The 19,261-nt window shown below is 40.1% G+C and overlaps 1 long non-coding RNA gene across 1 annotated transcript in view; it reads left to right on the forward strand.

Moving 5' to 3' along the window:
- The window catches only part of LOC109145062, a 72,372-nt gene extending 55,448 nt beyond the window's left edge, over nucleotides 1-16,924 (forward strand). The window contains exons 2-3 of the long non-coding RNA XR_002046209.1: nucleotides 15,951-16,067; nucleotides 16,861-16,924. This is a non-coding gene — a long non-coding RNA (uncharacterized LOC109145062). The remainder of the gene's footprint in view (nucleotides 1-15,950; nucleotides 16,068-16,860) is intronic.
- Nucleotides 16,925-19,261: the final 2,337 nt, after the last annotated feature.

Raw genomic sequence — 19,261 nt, forward strand, 5'->3', positions numbered from 1 at the left:
AGCTGGTATATATTGGCTTGGAGAACGCAGTAAGTCACATTTTGGAAAACAGTAGTTTATGGATGGACTTACGTGGCACCACGGATAATTTCTTTAATTTTTCCTGCTGTGTTGTGGCAAAAAAGGGATACTGTGATCCATGAAAACCAGAAATATTTAGTACTGTTTGTAGGCTTCCTCATCAGGTGATGTGTCCTGTTCTAAGCTGGGCTGTAATGTGAGTTAAAGACTAGAAAGCAAACATCAGGATGAGGGGTGTCAAGAATTCAGAGTATTCAGATAATTTGAGAGCAGGGTGAGAGGTCAGTCTGAAGAAGACACCTGACAGCAGAGGCTTTTCCACCTGGCTGACAGAAGCTGAAGTTCAGCTAATTCAGTCTTGAAATAAGAAGCTGCTTTCTGGCTGCGAGGTCTGTTGATCATGAGAGCTCAAGCCTGGCCTGGACAGCTTGTCTTTCTCATCCCTTTCCTTTATGGGAAAGCATTCAACTCAAAAGCTTATAGCCAGCAACTTCACATTAAGACAATTAACAGACCTGAATTTCTCTGGAGATGATCAGGGCAGATTTCTTTTCATCTCCTCCCTTGCACAAGAACCGAAGGTTTCTGTATGCGGCTTCTTTTCATTGTTATTAACTGCTTTCCCCTGGAGCACAAGAGACTGGCCAGAGCAGGAGATCTCTTTGTAGGTGGCACAGAGAGTGAGTATGCATTGCCTTAGTTGGTTGGGAGGGAATTTTCCCTCGGTCAGGTTGGCAGGCTCTGTGGATCTTTCACCTCATATAGCATGAGGTGTGGTTCGTCTGCTAGGATCATTTGTGTACATCTCAGATGATTAATTCCTTGCCATTGCATGGCTTCCTCAGGTCTTGCCGATCCTGTGCTTGTAGCAGATAGTTTTCTAAGCAGAGAAATACTTTTCCCTCACTAAAGTCTGAGCATCAACTAGATGTTTTGGTTAAAATTAATGGTCTGTGAATACACAGTAGGTGCATCTGGTATCCATTTTGGCCTTAACTTTCAGGAAATGATATCTATATAGGCTGTCTTGTTGGTTAAGGCTGGGGTGGTTATTTAGGAATGCGCCCTTTTCTGTTCTGAAAATGGCCTGACTCCCTTAGAGGTCTTGTTCTGACAGCCTGAGAAAATCTTACTCTCTGTACAGCAGAATTCCAGCTTGCTTTAGTTTAATTTCAAGCAACAGTCAACATACACAGTTCAAATTGTGCATTTCCATGTGTAAAAACCATGCAATTCTGTAGACTGATCTCAACTGAATGTCTGTACTGCCTGAAAGAATATCCTCCTCAATGAGCTTTCTGGCTCTGTATGGAAACTACCAGTGCAAAACTACAGGTAACTCACCTTAAGTAGTGTTCTGGTAGTTAAAATAGCTCAACAGCCAATGGATTCCTGTCTTGTTGTGTACTGGTACTAGAGGAACATCCTTTCTACAGTGACTTTTTCCATGTCAGTGAATACAACAAGGTATTCCTGAGTCTGAATTCTTTTTTCAGAAAGCATACAATTTAGCCCTTAAGTCTGTCTACTTCAGCAAAATAGCAAATTCTGCCTTCAAAATACAGACTTTGCAGCCTCAGGGGCCCTGTGATATACATGACACAGAACCTGACCTGATCTATACGCAAGGAAGTATTTGTGAATGTTTATGTGCATAAGATTATAGTATAATATGTATTTTAAGAAGCTTTTGCTCCACTGGAGCTAGAATTTCACCATACAGGTGTATATACAGGTGTGCAAAGACAATGTGTGCATGAAATGTTAAGTTGAAGTTCTGCAATTTGTGAAATATGAAGCAGCACCACAGAAACAGACATCATCTAAGCAGCAGCGTTTGATAGTTTTCTTTCACTTTCTGATCAAAACCAGAGATATTTCAGGGGGGGGTTTTTTGTGAAGAGGCCTTTGCAGGAACACTGTAAGTAATCAAGATTCACTCTGTGCATATCAGGAGAAACTGTGGCACTTGCCTGTGTCTGGCTTCATCCTGTAAAGTAGAAAACAGCAGCAATTGTGCAACTCCATTCAAGTGCTATCTGTTGTTCCTCATCTTTCTTCTTTGCACCCCCCCCCCAAAAAAAAAAACCTTTCAAATAAAAATAACTGAAAAACAGAATACTGTATTTCTAAGCTGAGTTGTCCTTAAAAATTCGAATGAGTCATTTAGATAACATTCACAATACCAGCAGCTCCAGGGCACTTCAGAGAATATGTTTCAGCAGAGAGACATTTGAAACAAAAATTGTAATGTTCTAAATGGAATTAGATGAGCAAAATCGTGTCATACAGAGATGAAATATAAATAAGTGCTTTAGGCCCACCCCATGAAAAATGTATGTGCTTTTTGAAAAGCACTTTTCTTCTGCAATGTTTTAATTTCTGTAGAAACCAGTGGTTGGTTGTGAGTTGTTTTTGTTGTGTTTTCTTTTTTTCTTCCTAGTGCATTCTCCCAGAATGTGCTTTTGCCACTCCATAAAGCCTTCTTTCTACTAAATGTCTGTCTCTCTATTAAGCCCCCAAGGAACTGTACAAGCCAAAGGCAGATGGAAACAATAGGCACTCCGTGTTCAAACGTACAACCTACAGAAAGTTCATTTGTCAAAAGTCTGAGGAACACTTCCAAGGAGGCTGCTTCATAAACAACATCCACATGGGGCAGATCTGACTTGTGCTACCACTTTTCATGCATACATTCCATAAGAATTTAATATGATTTTTACTCTTCAATTAATAGTTAAAGCAACATTTACAGAATCTTGTTCCAAATCCCAGTCTCATTTCTTCTTTCCTTCCCCTCCCATCCTACATTTTAAGTCTCTTCGTCTTCTACATGCACCGACTGCTTTCCTTCCTTTTACAGAAGATTTATCCTAACCCCTCTATTAAGAGAAAATCAGTCTCAGACTTCTCAAACTCTTTATTTTCTTAGACTTTTTGAACTCTATATTTGTACCTGTTGGAGTTGAGATCCTTCACTGGTGAGTATGCAAATCCCACCACGACATCAGTCTTTGAGACATCAATAACTAATACCAGTATTATTGTGTTGACTGTTAATCTTACCTTCTGACTCATGCCTGGAAGACAAAAGTTACTCTGGTTGGTGTAGTCTAGCAGGCAGCATACCCTGCTTTTTAAAGCTTTCATTACTTATGGTAAAGGTTTTCTTTCATTCCTTGGCTTTGTATTAATTAAATATCTTCAATGTGATTAAGATGCTGATTCTCTAAAGTCGTGAAATCGCTTTGGCTCCCATGGACTTCAACAGTTTCCCTGATCAGACCCCAAGATTAGGGGCAAGGAAAACAGGGAAGACTTTGTTGATATCTAGATATAGGAACCCTGCTTTGAGTACCCATCAATATGTGAACTTGTTCAGGAGAAATCCAGAGCTGAGACTAGCAGAGCTGAAAAGATATCAGCCGGCTATTCTACCCAAGCATGTTCTGAGTACACAGATTTTCAAAATAGGCAGCTGATTCAGAGGGCTCTCATCATATAAATGGTAGTAACCAGCTTCTGTATTAGGCCAATTGGAATTTAGCTGGGACACCCAAATTCTGTACCTGGTGCTTAAAATAGCAGGTAGTAGTTTCTGGTGCCAAAGCAAGATGATTAAATTGTGACATTAGAAAATTAGCAGGCCACCAAATGCAAGATTCAGTTTTGATTCTGTACTTAATGGCCATTTGTTGCTCTGCAAAATAATGAAGTGTTGGAAAGTGACTTGAAACTAGAGGTATATATTACACATATTTCTATACATAACCTAGCACTAAAAAAATGCATAACCAGTTCTTATCCTCTGGATTTCCAAAACAGCATTTGCAAATAATAGACCTGAAAGAGTAAAAACCACCCCAGAAGAGTGGAAGCTACTCAATGGAAGCTTACCATGTGACAAAGAACATCATCATTTCTGCCCAAGAGATATCAAATTCAACTGAATGAGCCATTACTGAGAACTTGGATTTCTTCCTCTCCTGAACAGCATGGAGGTGCAGGGGTGTGAATGAGCATGAAGCCAAGGGCATGTTGACAACTTTGGATAGGGTTTCTCCAGTGGAAGTACTTGCCTCAGGCACTAAGGTCACCAGTCAATTTTTGTCTGTTAGGACTATGGAAGTTGTTGGCTTTCCAAGGTTTGACCAGTACAAGAAGAGAAGTTGCAGCCTGATCCATGTGTAATGTTGGGTAGAAGCACAGACTGGATGTGGTTTTTAAGTGGATCCGGGTCTCCTCATGGCAGCTGCTAAGTGTGTTTATGGCTGTCACGGGAGCTTTCACCTGCCAGACTTGGGGCCAAAAATCTCCAACTGTAAGATGCTGACGCAGTCTATGTGTTTCATTGCCCTCTGGTGGCGTGTCCACCAGAGCAGGAGGCTATTGCTGCTCCCAGTTGCAGGAGTCTGTGCTACTTGTGTAAGAGAAGCAGGTGCTACAAGAAGCGAAGAAAAATCCAGCAAGTATCAGTCAGGGCCTTATTTTTTAGGAATTGTTGTCTGCTGTTGCTTTAGTTTATTGCAAGGGTTGTGAAAGAAAAACAGTGGGCTAAAGTCTGCTACCAGTTATTCCTGTGCAAATCCAGACTTCTGCTGCAGCCAGACTCAGCAGTCTGGATTTATACCTGTGCAAAAAGAGTTGGAAACCGGCTCAAAAAGATAGGGAAACCTCTAAACTGCTTGACTATTACTATAGCAAAGTTGTGAGTTTGCCCTTGCAGCATGGAGGTAGCCTCTTAGAGCACAAGGAAGAAAAGAAAATTCTCAGTGATAATCCAAGGGCGTTCCGTATGCTATGGTCACTGAAGGCAATATTCAAGTGGGTTGAATCTAGAACCTCTTCTGTAATAGTCACCATCTGGACTCTGAGGCTGGGCACCTCACCTCCAGGGTGCCGCAGCCTTATATCACTTACAGCCTTTGACACTTTAAACTAGATTTTAGAAGAAAAGGTCATCTGCCTCTTTCAGTTGTGCTGGCATTAGTACAGTCAGTCTATATTTACACCTATGGATCTGCTGGCTGAGATGCAGGAGAATAATAGCATTATACTGTAAAACATTACTTTTTCATTCTTGCTAGAAATGGTTCTGAGGAGAAAAATACTCTGAAAGGGAGTGATGGTCATGGAACCAGATACTGTAGCTTTTGTTTATGTTGGTTCGTTGACTTCAATGCCTGTCTACATATTTATTATGGATCATTTGCATGTCTGTGGTATTTTTATAGGTGGGGAAGAAGTCAAATCTATTTAAGTGTGCTCCCAGGAATAGGTCTTTACAACCCATGGCAAAAGCATGGTATGAAGTAATCCTGAGAAACAATGCTTTTTCCACTTAGGCTGGAAGTTTTTTGTCTCCCCAAGGTTATTTGTTATCAGAAAGAAGTCCAGATCAGGAGAGGCAATGGAGAATTTTCTTTGTGAATTGTTTGTATATCAGCTACTTTTACTTGCATTTGTCATGGAATGTATTAAAGTAGTCATATTGCAGAGTCCACACAGCATGTCAGCTTTGAGACAAGCACTCTGAAATGTGCTCACAGATGATAAATTGCACACTATGTCAACTACATCTTTGTCATGAGATTCTGTTTTCTATTTATAGTTGAAATGAAACACTTGAGAAAATTCTAAACCAAAGCAATTTCACAGAAATCTCGTAAATTCTTCCTTATGTGAATATCAGTGAAAAGACCCTCCTGTGCTATCTCTTTGCTCTGTGGGATTCCAACAATCAACTTCTGAGATCAAAGTAGGATGCTCTCAAGATTGTGAAACTTAAAATGTGTCCATGTAATCTAGCTGGTGTGCCTTTGGAGTATGTTCCCTTCCAAACATTGAGGAGAAAGAGCACGTAACCATAGCAGAGTGCAAATACATACAAAATTCGATACAGTTTTTGGATCGAAACCCATTATCTCCGTAAGAGAAGAGATTATTTAGTTACTTCTCTGGCTTTTTGTGCTAGTTTTGTTTGAAGCTGTCTGTAAAGTACTTTGCTTTCACCCTCTTTCCAGGATGATTCTTTTTCATTTATGCATCTTAAACACATAATCTGCTGCAACAGAGTTGTGGGTAGCAAAAATTGGAAAAAGGCACTAGCTGTGCTTTGCAGTTAGAAATACTGCTCTGGTTTGTTGAGGTTTGTTTTTCTTTTTTCCTCTGATTGCAGCAGCCTACTTTAGGAAAAGTATGTCTGGATAGCAGCAATGGTGCACTTTGATGGGACTAAAGCTCACACTGGCCTGGACAGAGCAGGATATTCTGTAATGTGCTGAATGATTATTTAAATTAAGTAGGCCTTGTGATGGCTTCTTTCTGTGTGGGCACTCACATCTTAATGGACAGAAAGCACAAGGAAATTTCTCAGAGAGAATAATCCAAGCAAGGATGGTAAACTATATGCAGGAGAGAGGAACTGGTCAGTATCCTCTGTACAGGATTCAAGCAAGAGCTTGCTTGAAAAAGAGCTTGTAACTGTCTGCATGGTGAACAGAGCATTTGTCCAGGAAGATCCAGGATCCAGATCTCTGAACCGCACATCCTGGGGAAGCCTGGAGCAAGAGCACATTACAGCTTCCTTGCAGTTGTGGAAGTGGTTTTGTATGTGATACCAATAGCAGTGTTTTCATTTCTGTGGCCTTTGTGGCTTTCCTTTACTACTTCTGGGCTTCTCAAAGTATGCTTTCTACTCAGTTCTCCCTTCTTAAATCTAAGAGGCGATTTGGCAGTTTATTCCAGATTTGTGTGTACATATATATATAACTGATTTGAAAAGCAGTTCTAACTTGAACACTAGAATGGCCTGTGAACCTGAGGATATTGATACTTGTTCAAAATATGTGTTCCTACTTCTGACTCAGCTTTAAAACTGTAGTTTTAGAAGTAGGGAGGTCTTGGATTTAAATTCCCTTCAGCTCTGTAACCTTAGCCATCCATTTATCAGAGTGCCATGATCTAGTTTATAAGTGCATATGTGGGGCATTAACTGACAAAGAAACCATTGCAATATCAGTGTACCAAACTGGAAAGGTTGACAGTTACTGAAACTCAGTTTGACTGGAAAGGTAATTGATGGTATTTAGCAACATTTTTACAAATAGTGAGCTAATAACTTCTGCCCTGTCTTGCAAGATGCAGCATCAAGTGTCTTTCTTGAAAAATTGTCTTACGAAGGAAGAGTTTCCTTGTTTGGAGTCAGTACCATAAAGACTGTTTGGCCTTTTTTTATAATTTCTTTTCTCTCCTCCATCTCTCCTTACTCATCTCTGGCTCTTTCCTTCTGTTCCTATTCGATACACTTGCTCTGTGCCCTCTTCTTTCATATTTCGGATGACTTTAGAAAGTGAACCTCCTTCCATGGCACATTGGGTTTTCTCATACTGTCAGTTTTCTGCCAGCATTATGTTTAATCAGGCAGTTTCCTCCTTTGCAACTGGTCTGTCCTGTTTAACTAAATCTTTTCACCCAGAGCAGCAATAGTGTTTTGCTTAACTGGTGTGTTGGCACAGATTACTAAAGATATCTGTCTGGATGCTGATGTGATATGCACTTGGGTCAGCAGCTTTAACTTTTACTAGATGGCTTTGTTGTTAGCTTGTTTCTTTAAAATACTTGACTGTTATATTTGCAGTGATGAAAAATAAGCTAACTAGCGTCGGGCTCCAAAACTGTTGTGGGGGGAGGGTTACCCACTTGAAAACAAGCAAGAAGTCTTACAAATATTTGGACTGATTAATTCACCAGCTTTTCTTTACAGAGCTCTATTGTGCTATAAAGCCATTCATTGATCAACAGAGTACATTGCCCATTTAGTTACTGTTTTGTATCTTGTGTCAAACAAAAGACATTGCCTCCTACAACAGTAACAGCTGAATATTTTCACTGCTCATGCAGTTTCCTCTTCTAGCTGCTAGATCATCAAAAATTCTAATCAACTCTGATCTAATGCAAAGTACTACATGGCATTCATCATCTGTTTTAGCCTTTAATGCACCATGCAGGTTTTAATCAAAGGTATGCAACCATTAGCAAAAAAGAAAGACAAGAATTATGATGGTGTCCTAAGCAGAGCTTTTAAGCCAACATCACAGGCAGCAGATAAGTTCACCTCCCCCTGCTGAGTAGAAATACAGGAGAGTAAGATGGGTCTTTTTCAATATAATTGCAGGAGAGCACCACTGAGGTTTCAGGGCCATGACTTCTGTTGTTTTCTCTCATTACTAACTGCTAAGACTTACTTGCTTGGCTTTCCTGAATATTGAAAACAAATGTTGGCCCTGTTGCCTTGGTGTGGGGGGGCTGCTGGATCATCTACTCAGTTCAGCATCTGCCTGTGTCTTCTACTGTTGCCAGAGGGAGCCAAGGGGATTGGCAGTAAGAGCCCAGCGCCTTCCTTGCGGCAGACAGGGCTTTGGGCCTCTCACCTCCTCCTAAGCAAACTCCATTAGTCACCTTTCCTCTGTTCCTTAAATGCAGGACTAGCGATGTCACTGTTGGATTCTGGGTAGAATTAGATCCGTGTGCTCTTCTTCCATGCATGCAGCAAACTTACCCTGTTTCTCCTGCATTTGGCCTCTATTCCAGCACCTCTTGCTTCCCTGCTTGTTTAACCAGAGACATCCATCCCTAACAGGATGGTGAGCAGCCTCCTCCTGCCTTTTCCTGACTCATTACTCACAAAGCACCAGGGTTTCATTAGACTGTAAGGATATGTATCCTATACCACGTCAAGCAGTTTCTCCTCCTGCTTCCCCACCCACACCAGCCCAGTAAATCAAAGCCAAATAGCAACCAGCCACTAGCATGGTGTCAGCCTTTGAATCCAGATTGGCATGAGGAACAGGCACAGGTCCATACTGCAGAATTGTTTAATTTCTGCCTAACTGAGGAAAGGGTGAAAGTAGTCTTTCTGGGGAGGGGAACAGGCTGTGGACACAGTAATGTTATCTTTCTCCTACCACGTGAACTCACAAGTGCCACCTTGCTGGAAGTGGCTCAGGTGAAGGTGGCAGACCTGGCACTCCCTTATGTGTCCTGAACAATCCTATCAGATTTGAGGGTTCACTGCCCTAAGAAAACAACAGTTGTTTTCTCAGCCTTCCCCATTCCCCACTTCTTCCTTGGTTCTGGTGTTGGCAGAGCCATTTCAGGTCCTGGCTTAAGAAGAAGTGGTTGTGACCTGTGCCAGCTTGTAGTGTTTCCTTGAAGCCATGATGGCAACACGGAAGGAAGCTACATATCATTCTTTGGCTGTGCCCCATATAGCTGGTATGGGCAGAGTGGGGAGCTGACAATTACCCAGGGAGTCACAATTTAAATGAGTGATATGGTGGCCTTTGGGCTTGTGAATCCATGCAAATGGTGTCTGGGTGGAATTCCTCCTGAGGCCAGCTCATGCGGGGTATGAAGTTTGTGAGCTATGTTGACTTTGGGGTATGCAGGAGAATTTCCCCATGCCATGGCAAATGTAGAGAACTTTCTGTGGGCTCAAATCCCCCTTATAAATCATTACTGCTAACTGGAGCTGGCTCTGGTCAGACATTAAAAATCGGCCTTTCTAATGTGTTGTCTGGGGGCCGATTCTGCTCGTGTACTTTGTTCATTGCGCAGCTGCCAGTGGGGGACGGGGCTCAGGAGGACTCGATGTGTGCTCGCCTGCATCAGCTCCTGTGTTCAGCCTCCTGCCAGATAGAGATCCCAGGCATGCCTGGGCTTTCACACTATCAGAAACCCTATGTAAATAGCTGGCTTTGATTTCCACATGGCCTTTAACGTGCAACATGTGCGTCTTTTAATGACCTCTGGCAAAAGCTTAATTTGGTTGGGGATGGGAGGAATGGATGCTTTAAATCTACCTGTGCTTCCTGTGTCTGGCCTGTGCCCAGCTATGCATGGGAGCCAGAGATTTTCCACAGCACCAAACAATACGATTATATTTCCAAGTTCCTATTTAACTAGGCTAAAAAATAAACAAGTTCCTGTTGTTTTAACCCAGGTAGGTCATTTGCTTCACCCAATTTCCAAGTATTGGTTCATCATTTCAGTGTATTGTTGAGGGGTTCCAGAGGTGGATAATCAGCAGCACAGTGTTGTAAGGATCTGGTTCCAGGTCACAGACAAGTAATGAAAAAACAGCAGTCACTGAGGATTTGATTTACACACTGCGATGACTATGTGATAGCCCCTTTTGTGAGGAAGAAACTGTCCCTCTGGAGACCACATTCTAACCAGTAACAAACATTCAAGCTCCCTGGTGCTTCAGATGTCAATTATACCAAAGCCTCTTATTGTATAATGCAGGTCTGTTATAATAATACTGTCTCAGGCAGCAATAATAATGTTGAATGAATTTTCAAACAGTGGAGATGGGAGGGGGAGGTTGATCAATACGGCACTAATGATGGCCTTGTCTTTCACTGAAATAATTGTGATAGGGTTTATAGCACTTCCTTCCTATACCACGCTGTGCAGCAGTGTTAGTTTACTACCTGCTGTTATTGCTTTTGTATAAAAAGGTGTTAAAAAGAAACGTCTGTCAAGTTTTAAGGCTGTGAGTCTTTTTTAATGCAGCAGGGTTGTTCTAGCCAAGATGGTCTGAGGATATGAGAGGTATAATGCTCACAGGGAGAAGTGAAATCTTTTATTAGACACACTGACACAGTGAGGAATAAAGAAGCTTTTGGGCTCAGAAACCAGTAGTAAGGTCCCAATTTTTATAGCGGATTACTCATATTTTATCATAAAGGTGCCATTGGAAGGTCAGATTTTTTTTCAAGTAGACTTATTCTGCTGCTTGGATATACAAAGGTATCTGCTTTGAGAGGAAATGTGAGTTCTTGAACATATAAGAGTACAAAAGAAAAGCTCTTTGACACTCTAGGAATTGTTTCTGTTTATGTGACCCTATTTCTCACCTGATAATTATGGGGGATCTTCTCTGGTATTCCACCATGTGTATAGCATGCATACTGAGACCTGTTGGACCTATGGGAAGTCATATTCTCGTGTGTTCCTGAATGTTGGTGGAGAAAGCAGAGAAAACTCTGTGAAGGAGGAAGATAACAGTATAATGGAAGTTTAGTGTTGGGGGGTGTGTTTGTTTTGTTTTTGGGGGGGGGGGAGGGGGATTGTTATATAATAAATTCTGACATTTCCTGCAGTATTTCAGAGTTACTTTATTTCTAAATATGCTGGAATGATGAATTCCATACTTTTTTTTTGTGAAGTGAGCAAGATTGAATGAAAATATAGCTGGAGTCTAATGATAAAAATCCTCTCTGTTGAAGCTCTTCATTACAGTACTTTTCCGAACAGAAAAGACGAACTGCTTTTGCAGTGGCACAAGTCCAATCTCAAACTAGAATCAATTGCTTTGCCAACACTGAACACAAAGGATGTTCATTGTTTGCAAACTGAATTTTTCTTAGTGCGTGTGCAAAACCAATGATCAGATTATTATTTTTTTCCTTTAGAGAAACCCCTGCAGTGAAAAAACTGCAGCTGATTCTGTGCTTCCCATCCTGGTTTGCAGAAAGGCTTCTTGCTTCACAGTGTGATTTCTTCATAATAGCTGCATGACAACAGTATGCCAATATTTTGAAAAAAACAATGTCCTAAGTTATAACGTGGCTGCTTATGTTAGCTACTCACTGCTGGGTTTTTGTTGGTTTTTTTTTTTTTCTTGAGGAAATAATTTTTCTTTTGTTCATGCTCTTTTGAGGCTCACCTTGCTATGTTAACCAACCTTTTTCCATGTCTGTCTCTCCATCTATGTATATAAATTTTGACAGGAGTAGAGGGACCTTCCCAAGCCTGTCCTTCCTGCAACAAGTAATTGCATTGTATTATGCTTAGCATCAATCATGTTAAAAATGAGGAAAGGATTTCTTCCCTTGTTATATTTATGCAATATCTGCCCCACATTCACTTTTTCCCCTGAAGATTATGACCTTTTTTTCTAATATCTAAACATATTTCTGGCTGACTTCTCCCTATTGCTGTGCCAACATTGTTTTTGCATTCTTCTTTCCTCCTATTATATACTTCCTCCTTGGTATATTTGCAGAGAGTAATCACATCCCTATCCATGTCTTCTGATGCTGAGCCAGCATGTGAAAATATAAGGTCGTTATGGGGTGGCAAAAACTCACCCAGACATTCATGTTTAATCCACACAGTGGATATGGCATCTGCCTGGAGTCATCCTGACTCTGCAGCATTTTGTCCCTTAGGGACTGAATCCCAACTGGAGGCCAGTGATGCTAATTTTGCAAAGTTCTGTTCATTTATTGGCCATACCCATCCTGCAGAGCATTGCATGGGATTTCCTGATATGGAAAGCATCTCCATGTAAGAGCACAGGCTCTACATGTTCCATGGAAAACAGTCCCACTTGCTGACAAGAGAGGGAAGGTAATGTACATGCTGCATTAGCTTATGTAAGAATTGAAACTGCCTCATTTGCCTTTTTGAATCTCGCCTCCTTATGCAACATCTCCCAGTTGGCTGCCGTTCTCTCAGAAGCCTTTGCAGCTGACTGACATGTTGTAAATTACTCTGTGGTTTGTGGAGGTGTTCAATATTGGTAATTTAAGTTGTACTGCCTGTTTGTTATTGGTCATGTGGCACAGTTTTTCTTCCCTGACTGAATGAGCTTAGCAGGTCAAAATTTTCTGTTGAATCCTCACAGGAAGTTATTTGAAAACTTTCTGCAGAATATGCAGAGTTAAAGATCTGCTGGCTCTTGCACATTTGCACTGGTATAACATGACCACAGAAATGCTGGTAGAAAGCTTAATGGGGGGCTGTTTATATAGTAGCACTAATTTGTTTTAGGGCATCCTACAGAAAATTACTTGCAGTATTCCTGAACAATCATGTCAATATATCAGCATAAAAACTCCCCTTGCCATTTGCTGATATGTATCTCAAGCTGACACATGTCTCTTCTGATAATATTAGCTAAATATTTAACCCAGGGCTGTAATGAGAATTTCTTTCCTGTGTGTTGTATATTCTCATATAGTTTCTGATATCTGGTGTTACAGGATATTCCCTGGTTCTCTTGGTAAGGTGTTTCACAGTATCAGTTATGACATTTTTCAAATACAAGAAACAGCATACATTTTGTGAAGCATTCTGCTTTGTCTCTATTTGAAGATTTTTTTGCCCTGCTTGTTCACTAATTGGCAGCGCTGAGTAATTTGTAATCTGTCTTCCCACTGAACCAGTGAGTGTTCTGTGTGTGTATGCATATGTTTACAAAGTCTTAGGATTCATCTATGTGGTAACTAGAACCAAAGGAAATAACTGCATTTTAATTAATAATATTTTGATTAAGCTCTATTTGTAAACCCTAGTTTTGATGTAATTTAAGCTGATAAAAGAAATCACATTTAGCTGTACTGAAATGGCTCTGAAATCTCTGTCTCATGCTAACTACTGATGAAATGTTAAGGGTGTGATTTACAACTGATTTAATTGGGTTGGTTTCATTTACCGTCTAAACAAGCCCTTAAATGTTGGAGTGTTCACCACCTGTTGTGACTCCTACCTTACAGAGATTTTTTGTTCACTGGCAGAAGAGTGTGCACTGTAATGAGAGAGGAAAAGAGGGCTATAAATGTACATCTCATCTTACACATGCTATTAAATTTGCCCCTGGAAAAATATGAAGATTTTTCTAGAATTTACAATAAATTTTAATATGTTGGTGGTGATTTCTTCTAGCTTCTGACAAACAGTGCATTTACTTCTCATCAGCTGGGAAAATTAATGTGGAAAAAGATTTCTTTATTGTAGTTGCGCTATATAATGCTAACTGCTCTTCTGCTGTTTCTGTACAGATCTAGGTCTTGTAACAGGTTGTGAGCAACTCTGATTAATAATCCTGAAAAATATGAAGGATTTTTTGAAATTTTCTTGGGATGTTGGCTTTTTGGTGTTGAGTCTTTACCATAGTCTGAGAGAAAGATACAAGGCAAAAGGTCTGTACTGGAGAAACCCTGTGAGATATTTTGGTATAACCAGATTGGACTGTTGACACAAACAGTCTCCCTGCTTTTCTCATAGTCTTCTCTGGAAATATAGTAAGTGGAGTCTTCCTTTGCTAATCTCCTGCAATAGTTCTGTCATATTTACCATACTGCAGAACAGATGGGTCAAAGGAGATGATCCTTCCCTTCCCTCAGTCCTGGTGACAGCCACCTGGAGTTCCGGATCCAGTTCTGGGCTCCCCAGTGTCCAGCAAAACATCATGAAGGTGATTAAAGTACTGAAGTATCTGACATTGGGAGAGGATGAGAGAGCTGGGACTATTCACCCCAGACAAGAGAGAACTTGGGCAGGTCTTACCGATGTGTAAAAATACTTGATGAGGCAGTGGTAAAGAAGACAGAGCCAAACTCTTCTCGATAATGCTCAGTGTAAGAACAAGGGGTAATGAGCACAAACTGAAACACAGGAAACTCAGTGTAAACATAAAAGACAACTTTTGTGGTATAAAACTGGTTGAATACTGGAACAAGTTGCTTAGAGAGATCGAGGAGCCTCCATCCTTTGAGTAACTCAAAACCTTACTGGACCAGCCTCTCTAGTTGTCCCTGCTTTGAGCACAGATGTTGTATTAGACAATCTCCAGAGGTCCCTTCACACCTCAGCAGTTCTATGAATCCATCATTTTTGCACTGTTGTCTGCTTAAGGTAAATTTGATTGTAGACTCTGGTAGATACTTTTATAGGGAAACGAAACTGAAACAACAACAAAAAAATCAGTCTGATTTAAACTGAGATCAGTCTGAACTTAAACTGAGATAGCCGAGGTCACCTATAGATTGGGGGAAATATGTGTAAAGAAATGCAGCAATCCAAAAGTAGGAAGTCATCCTCCTTTCTCCAAGGCATGTTTGTCCTACTTCTACCATCTACTTCCTTCCTCTTCGACTCCAGGTAGCTCGCTACTTTGTCACTTCTCCTTTTTGATGTTCCACCCTGCTCTGCATGTTCTCTCTCTGCAATGCTAAATATAACCAGCCCATTAGGCTCACCATTTTCTGCTGGGCCAGCAATCACAATTAAAATGTCCCACATTAGAGTCTGATTCAAGCAGAAAGCCCTACTGGGACATGAGCTCAGTGGCAAAAGCAGTGACCAAGTTTTCAATAGGATTTTCTCACAACCTTGTTGCATTCCTGAGATGCTGAGAAATTGGGTATCTTTAGGCACCAAGTCTTGTCACCTTATTCAGATCTTAACTTCTTTATTTTCTCCTTCCATTTTCAACACTACTTAGCTCCAAAGTCCCTGTGCTCTCTAGGATGCCATAATCTAATTACCAATTTCTTTTTTATTTCCCAGAGATTGTCAGAATTACAGATCCTTCTGCCTACAGACCACTGCTCAGCTCTTAACCACCTCCTTATTCCATCCAGACTCAAGATGTAAAAATGGAATATATTATTTGGGTGGAGGTCTGTGTTGCTCATATGCTGTCATCAGCGAACATCTCAAATTGCTTCTATACGTTGGTTTTCACAGCATTCTTCTTTAATGGCTTCCAGCACCTCTGTTTGCAAGCTTTAGTGGATTCAAGATGCTAGATTTAATCAGTAAATGGGTCTGTAAGACCCATGCATTTATTGACCTTCATGTAGTCCCTCTCATTAAGGTTGTTTGCCATCTTTTTGTACTCAGAAATGTCATGATTCATCTATAATGTGAAGAGTAACCTAGATCGTATCTGCCTATGTTGGACACATTCTCTGTTGTCCCAGTCTATCCCTCCTCTCCTTTTCCATTCTTTCTAACACTGGATGCATCTGTCATATATTTTCATTTACAATTTATATATATATATTATATAGCTATGCAGTTTATATTTGGTAATCCCTTTAAAACACCTTATAATTTGTTTTTTTCTCCAGAACGGACCCTCAGAATTTCAGAAAGCCAGACACAGCTTTTAGGATGCCAAATGAAGTCTTTAAATGGATGACCCATTTGTGCCTGCAAACAATCAGGCTGATTCTCTGTACAAACAGGTACCTTCTCATACATAGAGTGACAAACTATTAGTAGCATTACTTGGCAGTTTCACTGTTTCTTGGTTTTACAGAGGCCATTAAGAAAGAAACTAATTCAATTTATAATAGATTATGAATTCTACTGAAAAATAATCTGTCCTTGTCCTCCTAATTCTCTGAACACTGAAATTTAGTGTTGGTGTTAAAATAATACTAATTAAAAAAAAAAAAAAAAGAAAAAAGGAAAATGCACAAGTTTTTGGGGAGCAAGACCTCATTATGTTTGTAAAAGTGTGTATATACTGCTGGCTTTAGGACATATCTTTGTCTAAGAGAATATGTTCACATTTTCGTGCTTTTAAAGGTTTTATTAATATTAGATAGGACATTGTGCCTAGCAGTATTGTCTCTATTTTGTGAGCCTCCTGAATCCCTTGGAATGTTCTCCAAGCTGATGAGTAGCTTCCCTCTACAACAAGAGCCCATCATCAGAGACTCCCTTTGCCATGAATTTTCTAGAGCCATCTAGAAATAAAAACTATAGTAGCTTAATCTCTTACTCGGACCCTAAAACCAGCTTGTTCTGTCAAGGTAATAATGTATAAGCCTTTGACATACATTTCGCTTCTTGTCTTTTTTGGCAAAGAGGAGGCAGGAAAATGTGGGTCGTTTTCTGGTGTTTTTAGAAACAGCAAGATTTATCATTTCATTTGGTAGCAGCTAGGTTTTCTGCTTCTGAAAGTTATACTGTGGGGAACATGCCCACTGACTAAATTGAAGCTAAATCTGTATTTCTTCCTCTTTGGGCTAGGCTATGCTACAGAAAGTCGTGGGGAGACACGCAGGTGGGGCATGCAGGTGTGAGGGCACTGAAGGTAAGACCCAAAGTGCAAACAAATCTTAGTGATAAAGCTCACTGAAAAAAATTATAAAGATTTTAGGCTTACACAGCAGTTTACATTAGGATGCTGATAGCAATTAGATTTTGCATCCCTATCACTTTATAGCAGATTAATTCACTTTTTTTTTTTGTCTTTTGAGTGGAAGGTGTAATGTATAGAACTGAAAAGAAATGCTATACTTCTTGGTAGGACTGAAGACCCTGGAGAGAGAAGAGCATGATTGCGATGTGGCATGGTATATGTAGTTAGGTACAATTGGCTTTTCCACAAGCTTCTTTCTGAAATCCCTCTTGGCTTTTAGTTCTCCTCCACGGGCAACTTGTAAACATTTCAGCACAGATTACACTGCAGTGAATCTCTTGCAAATTAAGTCCTATTTGTCCAAGTTAAATTCTGTTTCCAGTACTGTTTTAGATTTAGGACAATTAATTGCAGCAATGATAAAATCAAAGGAAGTTGCATGCAGAATGGGAACACTAGAGCAAAGGAATAAATACTATTGCAAATAATGGAGGCAATCATTGCCTGGCAAACGTAGCCAGAATTCTTCTGGACTAGAATCTAGCCTGAACAATGTACTTAAGTTGCTTAAATCTTAGTTAAATCAACACATTTTGAAATTGCAGGAGGATTTGACTGTTTACATCATCTTTGTAGCCAATTGATTGTAACAGACTTCCCTCTGAAAAAAAGTATTTTATCTGTTTAAAGGCTTCTCCCTTCCTCAAAACACTTGTAATTCTATTGTTCTTAAAGCTATTTAATCATTTTAGCAAAATCAACATGGAAAAATGAATGAGGTCTGCCAATGGAAGAATGAGTTAGCAGGAACTGATCTGTAGAGAACACTTTTCTAAGAAGTATTATTTGTCTCATGTCTGTTGTCCTCTGCTAAACAAAAAAACCAAAACAGCCTACTTAAAATTTCTTTCAAAAGTGGAATAGAAATAACAAAAACAACCAATGCTCTCTGGAATGTTCCTGTTTGTTAGTCTCACAATTATAGCATCATTATCTGGATTTTATTAAATGTTTTTTCAGTGCTGGAATAATATTAAAAGCACAAACACACACCTATGCACAAGGTAAATGACATTATCCACGGTATAGCTATACTTTGTGGGTTTAAATATCAGCTTAAGTGAATAGGCAAAGTACTTCTTGTGAGCATATGCCTCTTCAGATGTCAGTATGGCTGCTGATGAATCTTCTGTTCGTATCTTCGCTAAAAATTGCTCCACTGCCAAGTTACACAGAAACATGAAGTCCTACACATGAGATGCAAAAAAATGTTTAGGGTTTTTTTTTTAATTTGGGTTGGTTTTGTGGGTTGGGGGGTTTTTGTTATTTTTTTCTGCAGGATAATTTCTGCTGATTCAATAAGGTTGTTGCTCTGGGTTGATGGTGTTGCGAGTCTCTAAAAAATCCTTCCAATGGGACTGCTTCTTTCCTTTGTCCTTCCTACCTTCAAATCCAACTAAGTCACTCATGCCTTTTGTGAGGGGATTTATGGTTAAAGAGCCTCTCAGGCTTGGAATTTGGCGCATTAGACTCCTGTCCACTTCCATATGGGCAAGAGTAATGAGCTCCCTTTAATAAAAGGTGGTCTTCAGACTTTTTAAGGTCTACAAAACAAACCTAAATTGCTTGTTAATTTGAGGGTAGCTGTAGATGGCAAGGCTGTCTGCAGTTTTACTGTTTCTTTTAGTAGAGCTGGTTGATGCCAGGTAAAGAAACACTGCTCCTTCAGGAACATATTTAAATGATCTACTCCTATTTGGAAGCTGCCAGTTGCATAGTCAGTCTTGTGTTTCATGTACATCTAAATGTTTCATTGACTCGTGCCAAGAGATGGAAACTAGCCTGCTTGTTTTAATACATTCCTGATGATTTTGATGGAAAATCTAAATGTGTGAAGAACACAAAATCCTGCCCACTATCAGCCAAAAGGATACCATTTCACATTTGTTACTCCTGTGAATCAGGGGAAAAAAACAAACAAACCAAAAAACCCCAAACAAACAAGCAAACAAACCCCAAACCCAACAAAACAGTAAGAACAAGCTTTGGAATTAGAAAGAAACCAAGGAGGAAAACCTGTGGTTAATGTGAGAGCCATGCATCAGAGAGATCTTCCAATCTTACAGAATCATAGAGCAGCCCGGGCTGAAAGGGGGCTTGGAAGGTCCTTTTGTCCAGCCTTTCATGGAAGAGGGAGCCTAGATGAGATTATCTAGTACCTCCATAACCAGAAAACCAGGTTCTCTGTAAGGGGGAGACCTGAGCAGTACTTCTTAGCCTGCTTCATCA

This window comes from Corvus cornix, chromosome 2, assembly GCF_000738735.6.
Source record: "Corvus cornix cornix isolate S_Up_H32 chromosome 2, ASM73873v5, whole genome shotgun sequence".
Classification (NCBI taxonomy): Eukaryota; Metazoa; Chordata; class Aves; order Passeriformes; family Corvidae; genus Corvus; species Corvus cornix.